This window comes from Aphelocoma coerulescens, chromosome 4A, assembly GCF_041296385.1.
Source record: "Aphelocoma coerulescens isolate FSJ_1873_10779 chromosome 4A, UR_Acoe_1.0, whole genome shotgun sequence".
Classification (NCBI taxonomy): domain Eukaryota; kingdom Metazoa; phylum Chordata; class Aves; order Passeriformes; family Corvidae; genus Aphelocoma; species Aphelocoma coerulescens.
The window spans coordinates 11,880,090-11,899,606 of NC_091018.1; the positions used below are offsets into that span (position 1 = coordinate 11,880,090).

The window sequence follows — 19,517 nt, forward strand, 5'->3', positions numbered from 1 at the left end:
AATATCCCCAACGTGCACTTTGTTTATGAGTTGGGACTTTAGTGTTACACCACAACTTATTGTATATTTTTTCACGCTGAACTTACTCCAGTGCTTTAATCTGTAGGTATATTGTACGTGCTCCCAAATAAGCAGAAAGGCAGACCAGCTACTCGTGGTATAAGAGACTCAGAGACACAGGGAGGGAGGGAAGGAGACAGGAAGAAATGTAAGTCAAAGAGGGAAAGTGAAGTTTGCCTTCATTTTTGGAAGCAATACATATGCATTCTCCTAAATGAGAAATTTTGAGGGCTATTGAGCACTCTGCTAAATTTCATGTGTTCAACGACCCTTAAAATTTCTCATTTCTCATGAGGACTGTGGTTTACTGGCTGGTTGCTGGACTTGAGAATTAAATGTGCAGAGATCTTAAGCTGCTTCGTAAAGGCATTTGTGAAACACAACCTACCACATATATTTTTGAATGCTTTGTGTATATGCTTTTAATTTAGTCAAAAATCTTGTTTCCATGTTGAGAACATACCATATCTTTCCTAGGACAATATAATTCAAAGACATTAAGCTCCAGTAACCATCTGCACAAAAATCATTGAGGAAGAAGCCAAAAATCAATTAATTTTCAGAAGTGCATTATACTGACTATTAATTTGCTTCAGAAGTCTCATGTTTGTCATCAATTATATTATTGCCACAGCCCAAAACTGATTCTCAGCTGCACATATTTTAATAAATTAAAATTTATATACCTATTACACATAAATAACAACCACATAAAATACACCATTTGAATTTTTATACTTACATAGCAAATGCATTTTATTGTACATTTTATTTTACTGTATTTCAACTTTTCCTTGCATTCCCTTATTTATGTACCTTACTTTCTTACATTAACCTACAGTTACCAGCAGGGATGATAGAATGTTAAAAATATCAGTAATAACAATTAAAGGAGGAATAAAAGAGGAATCAGAGTCTGCAACGACATTAAGGAGTGAAATTTGCAGGTTAGGCAGCTAAGGGATTAGGAAAGGAGGCTGCACTTTCAGGAAACTCTTTGGCTTGTGAAATTTATAAGGAAGAAAAAGTCTTTATTCTTCAAGTCCTTCCCTAGAGGTACCAGTGTGGTTCCAACCCATGCCTCATGGCAAATATCTTTCTACTCTCTTCTTCAGACTACTGCTTCAAGCTTAAAGAAAGAGCACAGAAATAGACTGAACCTATTTTTAAATATTCTGCTGGAGTTCTCAGATATTAATTTTTATGTTTACTACTACTGAAAACAACATAAATAAAGACTTTTTGCACAGAAATCATCCTGATCCTATGGGAAAATAGATGAACTTTCTCAGTCCCCAGAAGCAGAGTATTCTTTTGGAGATCACTTGAAATTTTAAATATTAGAGATTTTGTTTTTCAAGAGTTTCTCAACTAACAAGATGCCAGAGAAGGCATCTTTGGAGTTACAGTGTAGATGCAGCAGGTCTCCTTTTAATTTAGGAAGAAACACCCTCTGTACTAGATTGACTAGAAATTTAATTCTGAACTTCAAATACATCAGAATTATTGCTGGCTATCGCCTTTCCTACTCCAAAGTGTGCCTTTATGAGGTAAAACACTTCCATTCACAGGATTCTGTTAAAGAGAAATTTCTACTGCAGGTACTCATAAATATCTCTCCTTTAATTAATTTTAGAGTTATAAAACCATAGCAAATGCCAGGAATTAGCATTTAACCTAAATTTCAGATAAAGGAAACCAACTTAATCTCAAATAATGACCACACTAACTCTACCCTATTAAAGACAAAAGGGTAAAAAATATAATTATCACAGAGGAGAAATAACCTCAATATCATTTGTGGGGATAAATTAAATTCTTCTAATATTACAGTTGAAATAGAGTTTGGAAAAGCTTGTCTCACAATAGATTCACTTATAATTTCATTCTTCATATGCAAAAGTCTATTAAGAAGTTAAGAATTTTCAAGAAAAAAACATTTTCTGTTTCCAAAAACTCTGTCATGAGAGAAAAGCATTCCAATTTTCTTTCAAGTATTTTAAAAGTTCCTTGGCTCTAAAATAATTTTTCTATTACAAGTTTTGGCATTTGCGTATGTGTTTGAGGGAAGCAATAGATAATGAATCCTTTCTTCTTGTGATTAAATTTTCAAAATTAAAGCTAGCCATAACCAAGAATTTAATGAAGGGCACTAGAACCACGAATCAAACTATCTTGAGCAGATTAACTAGCTTTTCTCTTTGAAGGAGTTTCACATGAACAAAGAGTTTTCCTAAAGATTAACCAGGGGGTGTGAAACAGTGGGGTGCTGTACCGCTGCCTCTAGTCCAGTGCATCCACAGCTCTCAACAGGCAGAGTTAATGTTGTGATTCTATCTTGCTTCCAATTCCGTATGGCACTTCAGAGAAGAAAGGCTGGCAAAATTATTAGAGTGCAAACAGAGTACCAAAGTGAATTTCACTTTCTTCCAAGTGAAATTACCCTCAGATTGTTGCTCTATCCCTACAAACTTGAATTCAGCTCTGCCATGCTTTTCTGGTAGTAATTTCTGAACGCTGTTCAATTTAAACCAAAATCCCTTTCATTCAAACCCCAGTCTTACATGTTTGTGACATCTAAGCATGACAGCTATCACTTTTTAACAAAACTTGAGACAAAAATATGAAAATAATTTCTATCAACAGTTTTGACTCTGGTTTATGAAATATGTTTAAAATATTTTTTCTCAATTTTTTTAATTATTAAATTATTAAAAAATTATTAATTTTTTTTCCCTCTAAATATGGAAATTTATTCTCTTTTAAAATTCTAGTTGAACCAATAACTTTACATACATGAGCAACAGCATCTCTTTTAAATAAAAGATGTGCAAAGCAGGTATCTTTAAAAACTTCACTGACTTAGTTTTAGGAGGCTACACGTGCAAAAATCCAGAAGTATAAAATCCGATTTAATTTTCAGTGCTGTAAATCCAGAAGTTAATTCTAAGCAGCCAGTGGGCCAGCATAGCACTTTGGCTTTAGGTCATTGTGACCATCTCAGAGTAAGTACCTGGCAAGTGCATAACTTTGTGATGGTGTAAAGACTTTTAGAGAGCTGCTATCAACACAGATTTACTAGAAATCTTCTCCTGTACTGATGGGATATTCAGCAGACCTGAGGCACTCAGATCACAGACAATGCTCAAAAAGAATCATCAGAGTAACTCAGCTCCTCACCTTAACTTTCACCAGAAACTACAAAGCTCTAACATAATTTTAAAGTAGCTTAAGAGAGTATCAAGGGTACTACTAGCCATCTTCCTTTGAAGTGACATGAATGGAAGGCAGACAGCAAAGGGAGACAGGTTGGAGCAGAGGAAGGTGGTTTTGATCCCCCTGTGCCAGTTTCAGTGAATGATCAGCGAATGAGTTATTTCAGCACAAGTGAGAGGCTTCAGCAAGACTGCACTGACCAAGTCCCCTTTCTGCACATTCCAACTAGCTGTTAAAAATGCTGAGAATTAGGAAGAAGTATTTGCAAGGGAGCAGGTATCACGGAGAGGTCTAAGCACCTAGAAGCAAAGTCCCTTAAAGGAAGGGGTGATGCACAGGCAGCCCCCAGCAATACCTTGTGTGTGTAGTGAGAACAAGAACAGAACAGTACTTGTGCACAACAGCACAAGGAGCAGTAGCTGCTGACACTGTGCTGCCATCCCAGAAGCAAGGAACACAGGAAAAACACCCTGCCCTGGGGCTCAAGGAGATGTGCCCAGCAGGAGGCTCTTGCCCTCCATGTCCAATTCAAGCTTGACAAATCCCAGTCTGCAAGCTTCCAGAGTCGCCAGGTCAGCTGGCACAGCAAGCAGATACACACATTCTGCCAGCTAACCTCTTCAGGTCTTGGGTATCAACCCCACAAATGCTGTCCATCCTGAAAGTACATCTGATACCCCTCCCAAGCATCCAGCTAAAAAGACTGTCTAATGAAGCCAAAATTTGGAATTTTTATCCATTGAATTCTTTGTGGAATGTCTAACACCTGCAGAATACTGCACCTAATTTTATAGTATTTTTTCTCTTTAAATAACTGAAACTGGAACCAGTTTTGGCAGTCAGTAGCACATCCCCAGCTCAAAGAAGGGCAAAATCAGATCAGGGTGCCCAGGGCTCTTAATGCAGAGAATCAGAATCCTACAGAACAATGACTGCTGGCCAGACTACCAGACTATGAAGCATTTTAAAACTACCTCTTAGGTGAGGTTTTCAAGAGACACTGGGTTATGTCCCAACAATAAAACTGAAAACCCAGCTTTGTTCTGTGATTTTGAAAATCTAATCCATGAATTGATTTTTCACTGTTAAAATATTCCATTTCCCCCATAGATTTACTAATAGCTTTTTAGTGTGCAGTCACCTTTTCTACTGGAAAAAACCCTCAAGTCAGACTTCAAGATGCCCCCTAATAGAACTTGGGGCAGCTAAACAGTTTGACTCTGACTTATTTTTGATTAGGGGGGCTGTTATGTGCATTTCTTTTTCCTTTTTTACCAGATCATGCAAAAATTTACATAACGGGCATGAACTTAATAAATTAACATCTACTATGAAAGCAGTGTATTTTTTAATTTAGATTGAACCACTAAACAACATTTATACCAATGAATTCACCCTTCACATTAATCTTGGAAGAAGAAGGAGAAAGCATGAGCATGTGCACAAGCTCTTCAGTGCTTCCACTCACATCCAATTACACCCTGCTGTCAATCTGACATCAGTGAGAACACATGGAAGACAACCTGGCACGTCCATTCCATTTGATCAGCCGACTGGGACACAGTTTGTCAATCAAGCAGCCCCTCTTCCCCCAAAATCCTTTGAGGGGCTTGTCATCAAATGTTCCATCTCATCAAGAGATGGGAGATTTAACTGCCTTCACATAATTTTGACCACTTCTGCTCCCTACTTTCCTCAGGTGTTCAGTTTACCAAAGAAATTTCAGTAACAGCAGTTCAAACTTAAAGGTCAGCTCTGCTGCAGTTTAACATTAAAACAAATGAATGGAAATCATTGGGTTTGCATATCATATTTTTACACATACAATCACAGTAACTTTTTTCAACTGTTTAACAGACTTTCTTACGAGACCTTTATTAGATTTTCTGGTATTTCCAGACATTAGTTCTGCTCTGTGTTTCTAAATGTAATTATAGAAGTTATAAAGACTGCTACATTCTGTATCAGCAACTCCAAAACATAAAAATTTTGGGGTTTATACATCCAAAATGCATCAAAGAAACTCAGCTGAAAGTGGTGACACCATTCCAGCTGTGTCTCCCCATAAAATAATTTTGGTAATCTTACATCACTATCACACAACTAATTAAGTTAAATAAGTACTTCTTAAAACATCCTAAAATGCACATCATGATTACCAAGGAAAGATGAAAATCTGAGATATTTTTGTCAGCATAATAAAGTGTCTAAGCATACAATATGGTGCGGGTATCTGCAAGATTTTCTATCTCGAGATTTGATATAGAGCTCCCAAAGAGGGAAGTGCCATCATCATTCCTGTGCTGCTCCAAAACTAAGTATGAGGCAAATTCCAAAGCTGACCAAATCAAAAGACCTCTGCACATTGTCATGAAGTTTACACAAGTGTGAGATCCCATGATCTGGCATCAAAACTTATCCAAACTTTGGGAACACAGTCAGGACACGATGAAACAACTCCATTATCTTTAGGAGGGAGCACTTGGTTACAATTTGTACAGATCTAGACCTCTAATTTCCTCGCCCTTTCTTAATGAGAGCTGTAATTGTTTTAATATACTAAATCGCTTCTTTAGACACGTGACACTCATTTTAGCAGCTATTCTAGTCTCTGACTTTGAAACCTCCAGTCTGAGACTTAACCACATTGTGTTTTAATCTTTCACAAAGACACAGCCATATAATTGATACCTGGGAAAGGACAAGTCACTGACTGATGCTGAAATGTGATTTCTCACTGTTGACAATTAGCAGGCAGGCACCTGCTCTTTCTAAGGCAAATCACAGGTAGTGTTGACTATCCAAAAGTAGAAACAAATCCCCTCCATCATCAAATAAATGGATACATATGTACTGCTAATGTGTAGAAAGATGGTTGGGAAGCTGACTACCTTACATGAGAGAGCTCAAAATTGTTACCAACTTTGTTAGATAAATCCTGAAAAAGGAAATCAGAAAATGAAATAATTTGTTTGAATCTTAACAAACTGAAAGACACTGGAGGAATTACCCACAGTATTACACTCCCCATAAAAACTGCTTCTGAAGCTTTTCAGCATCTGCCTTTCAGACATTTTATTTGTGGAACAGAAGCTGCACACTGGTGACTTTCTTCATAGCTAACATACCTTGGGTTCAATAGCCATGGGCAACTGAGAGCCCGTGAGCTCTTCATCATTCTTGGTTCTGCAAAGGTGCTCGATCAATGAGGATCAGGAGGAGTCAAAGTTAAGAGCCTGCAGAGCAGCTGAGACTAACCCAAAGAAAATAAATCAAACCCAAATGGCACTAACATATTAACCTACAGTGCCTCTGTAACCTCTGCCATGCCCTGAAGGAAAGCTTGCTATAGGCTGATAAGCAGAGCTCACACTCTGTATTGCCAGAAATAATTTGTGCCTCGTTATTAAAAATTTCACACAGTTGGAGGTGAACTAACTGAGGCAGTGGAGACAGTAACACAGAAGGCACTTAAAATGTAATTAAGCCATGATCAGAAAGGGGACACATAAGGGAGAAAGCATTGAAAACAGAGATTCCAGAGAAAATACCAGATCCAAGCAAAAATGAGAGCAATTGTGTATTAAACCATGTTCAACAAAAGAATGTACTGCTATGTACTACTAAAAGAATCTGTACAGAATTCAAACACTAAGGCCACAGATAACCAGGAAAAACCACTGTACATTTGGTTTAGATAACCTTCATGTACTTTAATGCACACCAAGGGGACAGGTGTTTTGAGAGAAAGAAGGCCCTACCCTCACCTGAGCAATTCTCAGTCATGCTGGAGATCTAAGAACAGGAATGCTATAGGAGCATTCAGTGTCTCAATTCCTTTGGTTTTACTTTTAGCCCTACCGCTGGCTGTTCTGGAAGGACTGCAGCAGCAACTGTTTCATCTACTGAAAAGCCCAGCTCACTATTAATACTATCAGTATTAATGCACTCACTACATCAAGGAGGGGGAAGAAAACCCCAAACTAAAAGACTTAAAACATGTAACTATATGTAGTATGTAACTATAGTATGTAACTATAAACTTGACAATCTTAACGTATACAGGATATTCTCTTTGCAATAAACACTGCATTCTAGAGATACTTAGTGACAGTCTACAGAATTGTCTATTTTTCTCAGTTTAAGTATTTTACAGAAAAAAAAATGTATCAGAAAAAAACCCAAGCAAATATCCAGTTATGCAAGGATTTGTTTCAGATTAAAAAAAATAGGAAGCTTTGTAAAAGGGTTTCTTCTAGCAGACAGTTCTACATGTTAACCAGACCTTAAAACCATTCTCCATTGTTTTTTCCTATTAAATTTGTTTCATGCAAATATGCTGAGTGCAGAGTCTTCACAAAAACCAGTTCCCTATAGAAAGTACAAGTCACATGTGGATTTTGCCTTTTTTCACATTTTCTCCATTTAGTATTGTCTCATTTCCCTACCAGCTGCTTCACCATTTCCTGAGCTGCATCATCTCGTGCTGTGTCCAATATTAGACACAGCAGTGACAGAGCAAATGGGAAATAAACAGCACAGCTGATCAGGACAACTGGCAAAGCATGCAAGCAGCACATCCACAAGTGACTATGAGTGAATAACCCCCAAAACATTTGGTTGTAGGAGCTTAAACCACTGATTTTTAAAAACACAGCAAGATCCTCACTGCCTTGACTCTAATCAGACAGAGCTCTGAGAAACCAGTCTGAGTCTTACTCCAGAGAGCACACGAACTGAGCACTGAATTAGAAGCAGACATTTTTCAGTGCTGGAACTCCCAGTGGAGGGAGAAGGAGGGAAGGATGGGCTTGAACTCAGGGGGTCTGAACCCTGAGTTCATTATTATGCGGATAATTCAAACCCAAGCAGGATGAACAGTGATCTGCTGTGTAGCAATGGAGAAGTGAACACAGGACAAAGAGCTATTTTTAACAGGCTAATAAAAAGTATTTATTTGAACTATCTTGTCAACAACATACTCATTCAGAAGAGTATGTACACCCCTCACTGCTGTCCCCTTCCCACATCTCCCTTCTTTTCTTCAATTCAAAATGACAGATCAGTGGACAGACAACTAAACATTGAGTGAGAAGCAGCCTGTTGATGCTCTGCTACTGAAAAACTGAAGTGACACTGGCCAGCAAATGTAACAAGTCAGTATTTTCCTGTTTAATACACTTGTCTTCTTGCTTAGACTAGCTTGCTGAAATTATAACGGACAGATTTGTTGAACATGTTTTGAGGCTAATTTAAAAAAATAATGATACAAACATTGTAAAATTGTGCTGAACGTTGTCAAAGACATCAAGTTTGTAAACGCCTCATTTGCAAACAATCTGCTAACGAACGCTAACCAGTTCAGATACTGATCTCTTACCACTATAACTGTAGCTACTTAGCACTTTTATTCATTTTAATAATAACAATAACACTTAGACAATCAAAAGAAAACAGTATTTTTTTTAATCATTTAGTAGGACTTATTAGCCATTAAAATATATTTGATGCATATAATTCTTCCAAAAAGATCATAAAATTAAACTGAAGTATAGGTACTTGCTAGCAACATTATTCCACTCAGTTGAGATAAAGCCATTACTACATCCAATTTAAGGACTGAGACTTCTTTTAGTAACTACAATCTTGGAGAAAAACTTTAAAATACTGAAATATAATGTCTGAACACTTACTTGACCACATTAGGTATCTAAGTTTGGGCACCAAATTACAGCAAACAAGCTCCTTGTTTGTGGCCACTGTGCTGTTAGTTCAAGTGAGGGATTTAGGGTACATGGAAAGATGAATGGCAGGTGCCTCTTTATTTTCCTAAAGCATTGTATAGAGGAAGAGCTTTCTAACCATTATGATGGTCATTTGACCCAAATCTGATAGCAGAGATGATGGAGCATTATTAAAGCACGGAGGAATCATAAGCTCTGTGCTGCCAGAACAGTGACAGCAATGATGGGTTGCGTGAGAAGTTTGGTTTGTGCGAGTGGAGCTGTTCGGTGATGATGATAATTACCTGTGAAATGAATATTCATCACAGGGGTGAATTCAAGGCTGAATAATATTTTACTGGAGAGTTGGGATAATGTTAGGGAGAAGTTGGTCAAAGCTGACACAGCTCACTTTGCACCATGGTCTAGTGCAGCTGTATGACACACAGATGGCTGCCAGGAATTCATGAACTGGAGATGCAGCCTGCAGCAGGCAGAGCTATCCCCTGTGATACTTTGTAAATACAAGCTGAAAATTAGCTAAAGAGCTTTTTTATTCCTAAATGTATGTCCACCCCTACTCCAAGAAATACATTATTGCTATTATTTCTGCAAGGAGTAAATAGCATTGAGGTACCCAATGTCAGCCCTTCCTTTCTCCACAACTCCAAAATCTCTGTCAAAGAACACCTCCCTTCTTTAGAGTAATAAATTTTTTCAGAGGCAATCATTTCTAAAGGTATGGTCTGTCTCTGCCAACTTCTTTGTGAGTGGCACAAACCTCCAGCCAGCTGAACACCTAGCAACTGCCCCAAAAGCACAACAGCCTCCACAGTGGGACTGAAGTAGGACAGTTGCACTTTATTTGTTAATTTTTAATTTCTCTCTCATTTTTTTTATTGATGTTATCAGACTGGGGGGAAAACCAAGCAACGAACTAGCCAACCCGCCAACCCAAATCCCAAAAAACCCCAAAGAAAATATGTGCCAGAAGTCCTCAAATGCTACCAATGAAATGGTACAAGTGTGGAGAGGAGCTGAGAGGTACTTTAAAAACATGTACCAGTGGAATTTTCAATAGTCTGATCCAGCAGCTAGGGCATAAAGATGGACAAATGATTCAGTAGAAAGGCTTTTTCTTTTAATTGTCTGAAAGCAGATTAGTTTCCTAAGCATACAATAAAAATAAACTATTAGCATCCATCCCTGAACACTGAAACTCTACAGATCAATAGCCAATAATTCAACAATTAACTGCAAACTTTTAAGTAATTGCTGCTACAGTATCAGCTTAAACTCACACCTATAGGCATAATTCTCACTATTACCAAGAAGAATCATATCCCTAGAACCAACAGCTCAATTAATTCTTTGAGAATCTGTATGCAAACCAAACCAATTAAATAAATCCTACAAATATTTCCTTTCCAAAGCCACTAATTACACACTTCTGACAAAACACTACTCAAGGTTCTGTATTGACACATGCTACAATACATAATTTGTAATGTACTCATTTGTTCTTAAAGAAGAAATATTATTTTGTGATTTACAGTAGTATGACTAGTGAAGGCAAAGGACTATTTTCATAGAGAACTAGTACTAAAACCAGGCACATGTTTTTTCATATTTTAATCTATAAACAGACATACAAAATTAACTTTGTCCTGTATATTCCCAGCAGAACTCTACAGAAAAGAAAGTCTTAATCCAAAGGCCACAGCAAAATACAAAACTGTGTGTCAGACAGTTTCTCCTATAACTAAAACCACAAACCTATAGAAATCAATGGATTAGTTTATTAAGGAATTGAGTAATTAGGAACTTAACTTTTAAAATAAATTTAAAAATCCCAAAATATCTGAGAAAATTCTTCAAGCTAAGTTTAAATGTTGAGGAAGCAATGCAAACCATCATCAGTGAATCAGAACACCACCTTGGCATAAAGGACTCTTGAATAAAGTTGAAGTTACTATGTTCAGTTTTAGCTTTACCTGCAGAAATAGTGTAAAGCTGAAAGTTCTGCCTACGCTGACTGGGCAGGTGAAGGGCACAGTGTGCCCTTCATCACAGACAGGAGTACAGGGTGTTCTGACATTAAACTATGCTGTGCTCAATGACATCATGCAAATAGATACTCCAGTCAATTTATTACTCTTTTGTTTATTTTACATTTTTCACTAGAACTCACTGAGTATCACTAAATATAGGACTGGTTCAGAAAATTTGGATACACAGGAGCAGAAATTAAATATATTTAAAGCAACCAAGTTATTCTTTATGTGGTTGCAGTCACAATGGGAGGAGGAATGCTGTTCATGCAGGTGGAAACTGTGTTTCCATCACTATTTTTACAACAGGTAACAGATACGATGGTCATCCAAGATATGCTCACATAAATAAAGATTTACCCAGTAAGAACAGGCAGTTATTTTCTTTTTTCCCTTTCTCAGTTGAAATGAAAGGATTTTTTCATACCATGCCCTTGTCTTCAAGAATTCTGTATTTCCTTCCAGAGAGTGTAAAAGACAAATGAATTTCATAATCTGTCCCCAGGTATAAAATGAGGAAAGGAACATCAGCAAGAGGAAATTACTGACACATTTTGCAAGCAGCAGAGGTGAATACCTCTGGGGACAACTATTAGTCAACATTTCTAGCACTTGTCTATTTAAACTATTAGTAATTGACTCCAATTACAAATAACAACCCCAAATTTGTTCAAAGTTAACAAGCATGTGCACACACACTTCTGATTTCTGCCTTTCCTTTAATGTTCTGCATCTCCATATACACAAAAAAAATCTCACAAAACATTTTCTGGTTGTTTTTCTGGACTAAGCAGTGTAAGGTACAAGACTGCACCTTTAAGTAATGCAGGTAGAACTGGTACTATGTTAGTACTACAAACATACCTAGTAATAACACTAGTAGTGACAAATAATAGTAGCAACAAATATGAAAACTCAAACAGAAATAATGGAAGGAAAACATTAGTGAGAAATTTTAAAAATAATTCCTGTCTCTACCTGAATAGAATAATTAATTTTGTTATTTCGTTTCTTTGCAAAGAAATATCAACAATGTTCACACCACACCTCTGTGCTCAGAAAGTGCCAACAGCAGGAGGTCCAGATGCCTCCCCCTTCCCAGGTATGCAGGAGGGGTGTTTCTGGCACTTCAGTCTCAGACTGATTTCACTTCCAGAGGCCGTGGGCAGCATAACCTGCTGCTGATCTCTAGAACAAATAACAGTCTCCTTGACAGCCCTCCATTGTCTGTAAAGCAAAGGGAATAGTCCTGGCTCACAGGATTGGGCTTTCCTTAGCACTTCAAAAATCAAGCATGGAGCTAAGCACCTCACATTGATTAAGTCAGTGGCAACACTGAATCCAGCTCATCAGATACTGCTGCTTTCAGTTACGAGAGAGAAAGACAAGGATTTCTGCAATAGCCAATTTCTGAGTACAGTACTTTGACAATCCAGTTGCTAATGTTCTTCCTTACAGATGCTCATCAATTCCAGGACATTAGTACTGAATAAAGCAAAGGGTTTTTACAAAATTTATCATTTACATCTGATTCGTCACAGTGCTAATGTTATAATTTGAATTTGCTAGCTTCCTAATATTCTCTTGGTGACTTTCACAGCAACTGTTTATTTTTTGGTATGTGACTTTCCTAGGTCCTCAGACTGTTTTTCCTGGGGTTACAGCTGGAAGTGACTTTATCAACATTACTCAGTATTCACATGTTTTGTTATATAACTGGTGCTTGGGGGGGTGGGGGCAGTGAAAGAATTGTTCTGCTGGTGTTAAATATTACCTTATTCCTTCCATGCTGTTTTAGCCATCTGAGCTAAAGATACTTCATCCAGTTGCAAAGCTTTCCTAAAGAGTGACAGCAGGAAACTGATTTTAAACAGCTTCCAATAAAACTGAAACTTTGAAAAGGGAACCTTAGATTTTAAATCACATTCACAATTTATTTCACATAAAGACCTAAGTTCAGAAGAATTTGAGTCTCACTCTCCAAAGAAAAACTAATTCAAGCTCTATATTGGTTAGGGTACACCCACCCTACTGTTTATCCAGATACGCAGCAAGGTCATCAACTCACTGAGCTACTTCTTGACAGTTCTTTATTTTGAGAAGCACAAAACCTTCTGACAGATCCATAAATGAGAAACCCTGGGAAGAAATGTTATTTTGTTTCAGCATCTGCTCTACAAATGAAGATAAGCAAACCAGATTTCTAGTTCCAGAAAATGACAGCTCTTCTTTGTTTCAGAGAGTGACATGAAAGACACAGCAAGAGAATATACATTAAACCAGCCTGTAGGACAGGGGCAGAGCCTTGTGCTGGTTCCCCTGCTCTGACACCCACTTCCTCACTCTGCCTTGATGCTTGTTCCTATCTTGGTTTAACTCTTGACATCTTCTTGGACATTCTTAAATGTTATTGGAAGAGGTTCTGTTAATATAGCAAGAACATTTAACAGATACAATTCCAGGTTTTGACAAACAGAATTCCAAAACATTAACTCAAAAGTTTAGGCTTCTCCTACAGGTATTTCATTAATATTTGGCACAGGTTACTGCAAAGGTTGCTAGATCTCATAGACTCATAAAATGGTTTGTAACTGGGAGGGACCTTGAAGATCATACAGCTCCAATCTCCCCCTGCCATGGGCTGGGATGACACTCGCTACACCAGGTGGCTTAGGGCTCCATCCAACCTGGCACTGAACACTTCCATGGATGAGAGCTCCAGAAATACCTTGGTTTCTCTTACACTGGCTGCATTACCCTGCCCTTCTGATTTTTACTTCTATGATTTCTGGCATTTGACACCATGGAAAACTGGTGATTCAGACAGGAGAATAGAAATTAGCATAGCTTGTATCTGTGCACTGACAAATGGATTGTTAAGCTTGTGTAACATTTGGAGAATGCTTTTTTTTATTCTTTAGATGAGATTTGTTAGCAGGGGATTGGAAATGCACTGTGATCCTTCGCTAGTTTATTTCCTCTCTCTGTAGGTTTTTTTTCTCACTTTTCCCCCTCTCTCGAATATTCACTTTTTAAATCAGAAGAATTACTTATGAGAACGAAACTATTTTTAATCGTATGAGGCATTTTTTTCACTGAGATGATGGCAGCTGAGACAGGATTGGAAGCAGCATTACAGGAATGGTGACAGCAGGTTACAAGCTTTTGTAACACGTTTGTGGTCTAGGAAGGGAGCACCCACTTCAGCCTCATGGAGAAAAAAGTGTCTTTGCACATTCACTTTGCTCAAGTATTTTGATTTGATGAAGTGAAGGAAAAGTATTCCCCTCAAGAGATTTCAAATGAAGGCATAAACATACAGTTTTCTCACCCCAGTTATTCCAGGGAGAGATATTTCCAATTACTTGGCAAATCAAGAAAGAATATCTGAAGGGGGTCTGAACCTAAGTGTTCCTTTTCCTTTCCTCAGAGTTTGCAGATACTCCCCACAGAGCAGAAGGCTGCAGTCCAGGAAGCCACAGGGATCTGCTCATGGCACTGTTTTTCTCTGGGAGACGGTAACACCACCATGATTAGAACACAGCCAGCCAAACAAAGCACAGCACACCAGGAATCCCTATTTGTGCAAAGGAACATAGGAGGAGACAATGCACTAAAGCTTAGGAGTGTGGAGTCTTTTACTTTGCCTTGTATGTAAGTTTTTTTTGGACAACATGAAGCTCATAAATATTCAGAGCAGATGGTGTAACATACAGCAGCAGGAGATGGAGCTTATTAGCTGTCGCTTCCTTCCGCTAGTCCCCAGCCCAGAAATCTGAAGGACCTTTAAATCACCCTCTACTGAGCTGAGTCCCTTTCAGGAGACAGTACAAGGGATAAACTGTGTGCCCTTACACAGACATCACTTCATTATGCTTCAAGTCTCTGCTCTAAAGCACACAGGTACAGAACATGCTTAAGTTCTCAGAAGATATTCTAAAATTAGTAAAACAAATAAACAACATTAAAAACTAAGCATCTGGCATCTGTAAAAAAAAAAAAAAGAGAAAGAAGATCCTAATAATACAGACTAGCTCAACTGTTTTTATACTAACCCTATCTAGTAATAGCACGTTACCAATTGTCTTCTATTTTTTAAAAAATTTTCTTCCTTAAATCACAGCATTTCAAGTGATTCAAGCTTGCAAAAATAATCGGTTTCATTTGTAATCAGCTTGTTCCTAACTTCCTCTTAAAGTACTCAAGAATGCTTCATTCCAGTGTCCTACAATTACCTTCCACAACAACTCAACGTACAGCTCTGAACAAATGATGCAACTTAAAGGTTAAAAAAAATTCCTTTCCTTCATTAACCAACAAATCATAAAGAAAACACAGGGAACAAGAGAAGTAACTACCCAGCTGAAGAGTTCCAAATTACCATATTTCTAAAAGGGGGCATAGCAGTAGTTCACTTAAGAGCATATTTTTTTTTCTTTTGACATTCTTATTCCTGTCCTTCTCAAAACTAATGATCTCCCTTCCAGCTACAAACATAAAAAATGCATTTTACCATGTGCTGTTTACATGTCAATAAATACCCATTGCAATATATTTTATTTTGACAGAATTTATCACATGGGTACTAAATGGCTCCCAGATATGTAACTGGCAGGTAGAGTGACAGTGAATGGTCATACCCTGTTCCACTGGCCACCAGGTGACCACTGATAGTACTGGAGCTCTACCTTCTAAATAACAAGAGATTTGGGGTGCCCCTTCACTAACTGCTTTTTGTGGAAGTTTATGAGCATAGACACCTAAATTCACCCAGATAAATGCTCCAAATCTCTATTAAAACAGTGAAAAATCACTCTACTGGCATTGGTTTCCTCTGGGAGAGTTCACAAGACCACAAACTTGTGGTTTGTTAGATTATTATTCTAGTGTTATACATAACAGATTAAGGGGAGAATCTAATAAAGGCTTTTTTACCTTTACACATCCTCTAAAAATAAAGTAATTGTAACTAAAAGCACATAAAAGCACAGAGCCCAAATTCAACTCTCCATGGCCCTGGTACTGACACAAAGCAGATCTGCTGTCCTGAATGGATTTGCATAATTCTGGAATCAGAGTAGAAAATGGTTATTATGTAAAAAGCTTTTGCTACTTCACAGATGACAAAACACCACCATGACATTTTCCTGACAGGACAATTTCCTACCAGTGCTTGTCAGCATGCCTTTTATTTATGTCTAGAATGATCAGTAAAACTGGTTTTGACTGGTCATGTGATGTTAAGAGTTACATGTGTTTAAACCTTCCTTCCTAGTAAGCCGAAAATTGCTGAACTTTAATGCACAGGAAAAACAGACATCCTATTCCTGCACCTCACGAGTAGTTTTCCCTTCTAGGGAATGGAAGTGCTTCAGCAACTGAAACATTTCTATTGCCTCTGTATCCTCACTACTGCTAGGATGTATCAGAGGGCAGAAACGGGAATCGGATGGCAACAGCAGAAAGCTAAAAAAGAAAGGATGAGACAGAAGTGGCCTTAGGCTGCAGAGCTGTCCCACACTGTGACCCAGGCCTCTCTGCAAAGCCAGTGGAGCTCGTTTGAGGAAGACTTCGAACATTTAGCTGGATCTGTTTACCTGTTGCTCCTGAAGATAATTTTATATGCACTTTCTAGAAAACATTAATTGTGTCACCAACCTGGAGCTTTTGTCCACAAAAAGGTTTTCCTTACTTCTTAATGGGCTAAAAGCAGAATAGGCCAATTCTTTGTGAGGCACTCTGTGTCATTTCCTACAATACTAGCAGCGCTGATTTTCTCACATGGATTTACCAGAAATTACTTGCTGTTGGATGCTCCTGTGAGGAATAACTCCATTTTGCCTTGCACATAATGCAGTTCAATATATTTATCTTGCCAGGAAATGAACATTTGTCTAATCAGAAATTTACTGCCATATGCTCATATTGTTAACAATCAATAAATTTCATCATGCCAATGACTCGATCCCAGATGATTATCCTATCAGGAATTCATTCCTCTAAACTAGTGTTTTCTTACAAATCTATAATTAATCTAAAAGCCAGAAAGCTTTTCTGTACTGCCAGTATTTGTAGAGTACAGCTCCCTTCATATTTGCTTTGGTGGAAACAGAGAAAACTGTGGGAGAAAACAGTTCTAGTTACGTAAACATGTCACAAATAAGCTTGAGATACAATCTATGTATGGTGCATCTATAAGAACTTTTTTTCCTCACAGCCAGGTCCATCAATGATTTTCCTAGCAAGAGCAACACTTCTGACAACTTCTGCCAATTCTACTCCATCTCTTTCAAGGACAAAACAGTATGTTTACCAATTCTTCCAGGAATTAATTTACTCTGTTTGCCAATATCTCCAAACTATACAATATTAGCTCTGCCAGGAATTTACTTTGTAAGATGATCTTGCCAGGGTGAGATATTGCAGATTTACATATCTTCAGACAAGCAGGATTCTGAACCTTCCAGTGATTAAGAGAATGCATTTATAGATACACACATTATGTGCTTAGTACTGACTCTTCAGGAGTCAATGATGCTTTGTCCTGAGATTTTTGTACCTGGTCACATTAAGTTGTTAGGCCAGGAAAATTTAGTTGGGCTTGAAACAGTCTGTGGTGTTATTTGTTAAATCTCAAATTGTCAGATAACTGCAAGTTTCTGATGCAAGTAACACCAGACATGGAATTCAACTGGCACTGGACTCTATATAATGGGCACCAGTACTAAACCTGAAGATCAGCATGTAGAAAAATTGTTTAATCAACAGATCAATTCTGTACTTATTTGCTTTTTTTCCTTTGGTATTTTTTTCTATAGGACCTGCAAAACCAACCAATTAATACCTTCAAAGTGTAACATTTGAGAATACAATTTCAGGAATCTTAAGGAATAAGAAATACTGACACAATGAAGTATTCTGTATTTGGATACTGTTCTCAATGTTTGCTATTTATATGGTCACGTGGCCTTTCAAACTTTGACACAAAAAATGTTCTGCAAAACACTAACAGCACTATTAAATTCTGAAGGATGAACTCTTGAAATGCTTCCTGTAAGTTCATGTCATGTCAAATTCTGGTTTAATACAGATTGTCCATATGTGTAAACATATAATACCCATGCAGTATGATTTTACATAATCTCAGATTTCTATTGAAACTTTTCGTAGAAATAATTCCTCAGTATTGACACCAACAATGAAATAGACAAACTGTTCATAACAAAAATCTTCACAGAAATGGCTGAGATATATCAGTATTTTGTGCAATAAATCACATTTTACTCTGAAGCTATTTACTAAATTCAGATGACTGCCCAGTCTAATTTATATAACCTACCTTGCTTAAGTAGCCAATACAAATTCTTTCAATTTCCATAAACATCTGAACTGCTGATTCTTCTTCTACTGATCTCTACTAGATCAGTACTCACACCCCTACACTTGTCCCTGTTAAGAATTTCTCTGTACTAATGATTTTATTCTGACATCGTTTCTTCTCACATTCCATCATTAGAGCTCCTTGGAATGCCCTCTCACAGTCATCACTATCACTCCATGTGGGACTGTTACTGTGAGTCTGCTTCTCATCTATTCTCACACCTTTCCAGGATGAAGTTCATGGGTATTATCCTCACTGAGCACCCTGTTAATTCACCACACACTGGGTACTATTTCAGCTGTAGCTAGAGAGGAATATTATGCCACTGAAGAAGAGCATTATGGCACTAATTGGGGATACAACTTTTGATGCCCCAGCAGCCTTTATAGGTAGAATTATTGCATGCAAGTCTCCAGCACTGGCATGATAAAGCACTCCTTGCAGAACAGTTCCCTTTGAAAAGGGCGCGCTGTGGGGGTTTTGGTTTGGCTTTTTAAATTTCTGTTTCTCTTTTCTTTTTTCCGAAGATGTGCCAAACATGAAGAAAAACGTTGTTGAAGATTCTGATGAGTTATTTTAGGAAAGAATGGATTTAAAAAAAAAATCCATTTACAGTTTTATGGATTCATCCAGATTCATAGTTCAAACCTGAACCTGATTTTTCCTGGTGTTGACTGAGCAACCACCAAGAGCTACCAAGAACTCCCAGGTCCCACTCTGTGAAACCTGGGATCCTTTTGGAAATAGATTGATTGCACTAGAACTGCAATCAAATCTGCCTGAAGTCTGAAATTTTACACTCAGCTTAACAAAATTTTTTGCTCTTTGGATTTTGAGCGCCACCAGTTTTATATTTCAAATCTGTGCTGCTTGCCAGACCAAATATTTAGGTTCAATTTGTGGCAGAGAAAAAACATGATTTAAATACTAGAAAGATGTCAGGATGAATTCCTGGGAAGGCAAATGGATATACTTAGCAGTGCTATTACTACATCAGTTATTCCAAACTGTATTTGTTACACAAGACAAGAGAAAACTATGATTTCTAGTACAAGTTCAACTCCATCTTTACAAATCAGTGCATGT

General features: G+C 37.6%; 1 protein-coding gene across 1 annotated transcript in view; it reads right to left on the reverse strand.

Annotated features, from left to right (window-relative positions):
* TENM1 (teneurin transmembrane protein 1) overlaps window positions 1–19,517 on the reverse strand; it is a 309,396-nt gene that overhangs the window by 210,550 nt on the left and 79,329 nt on the right. The window lies entirely within an intron of this gene.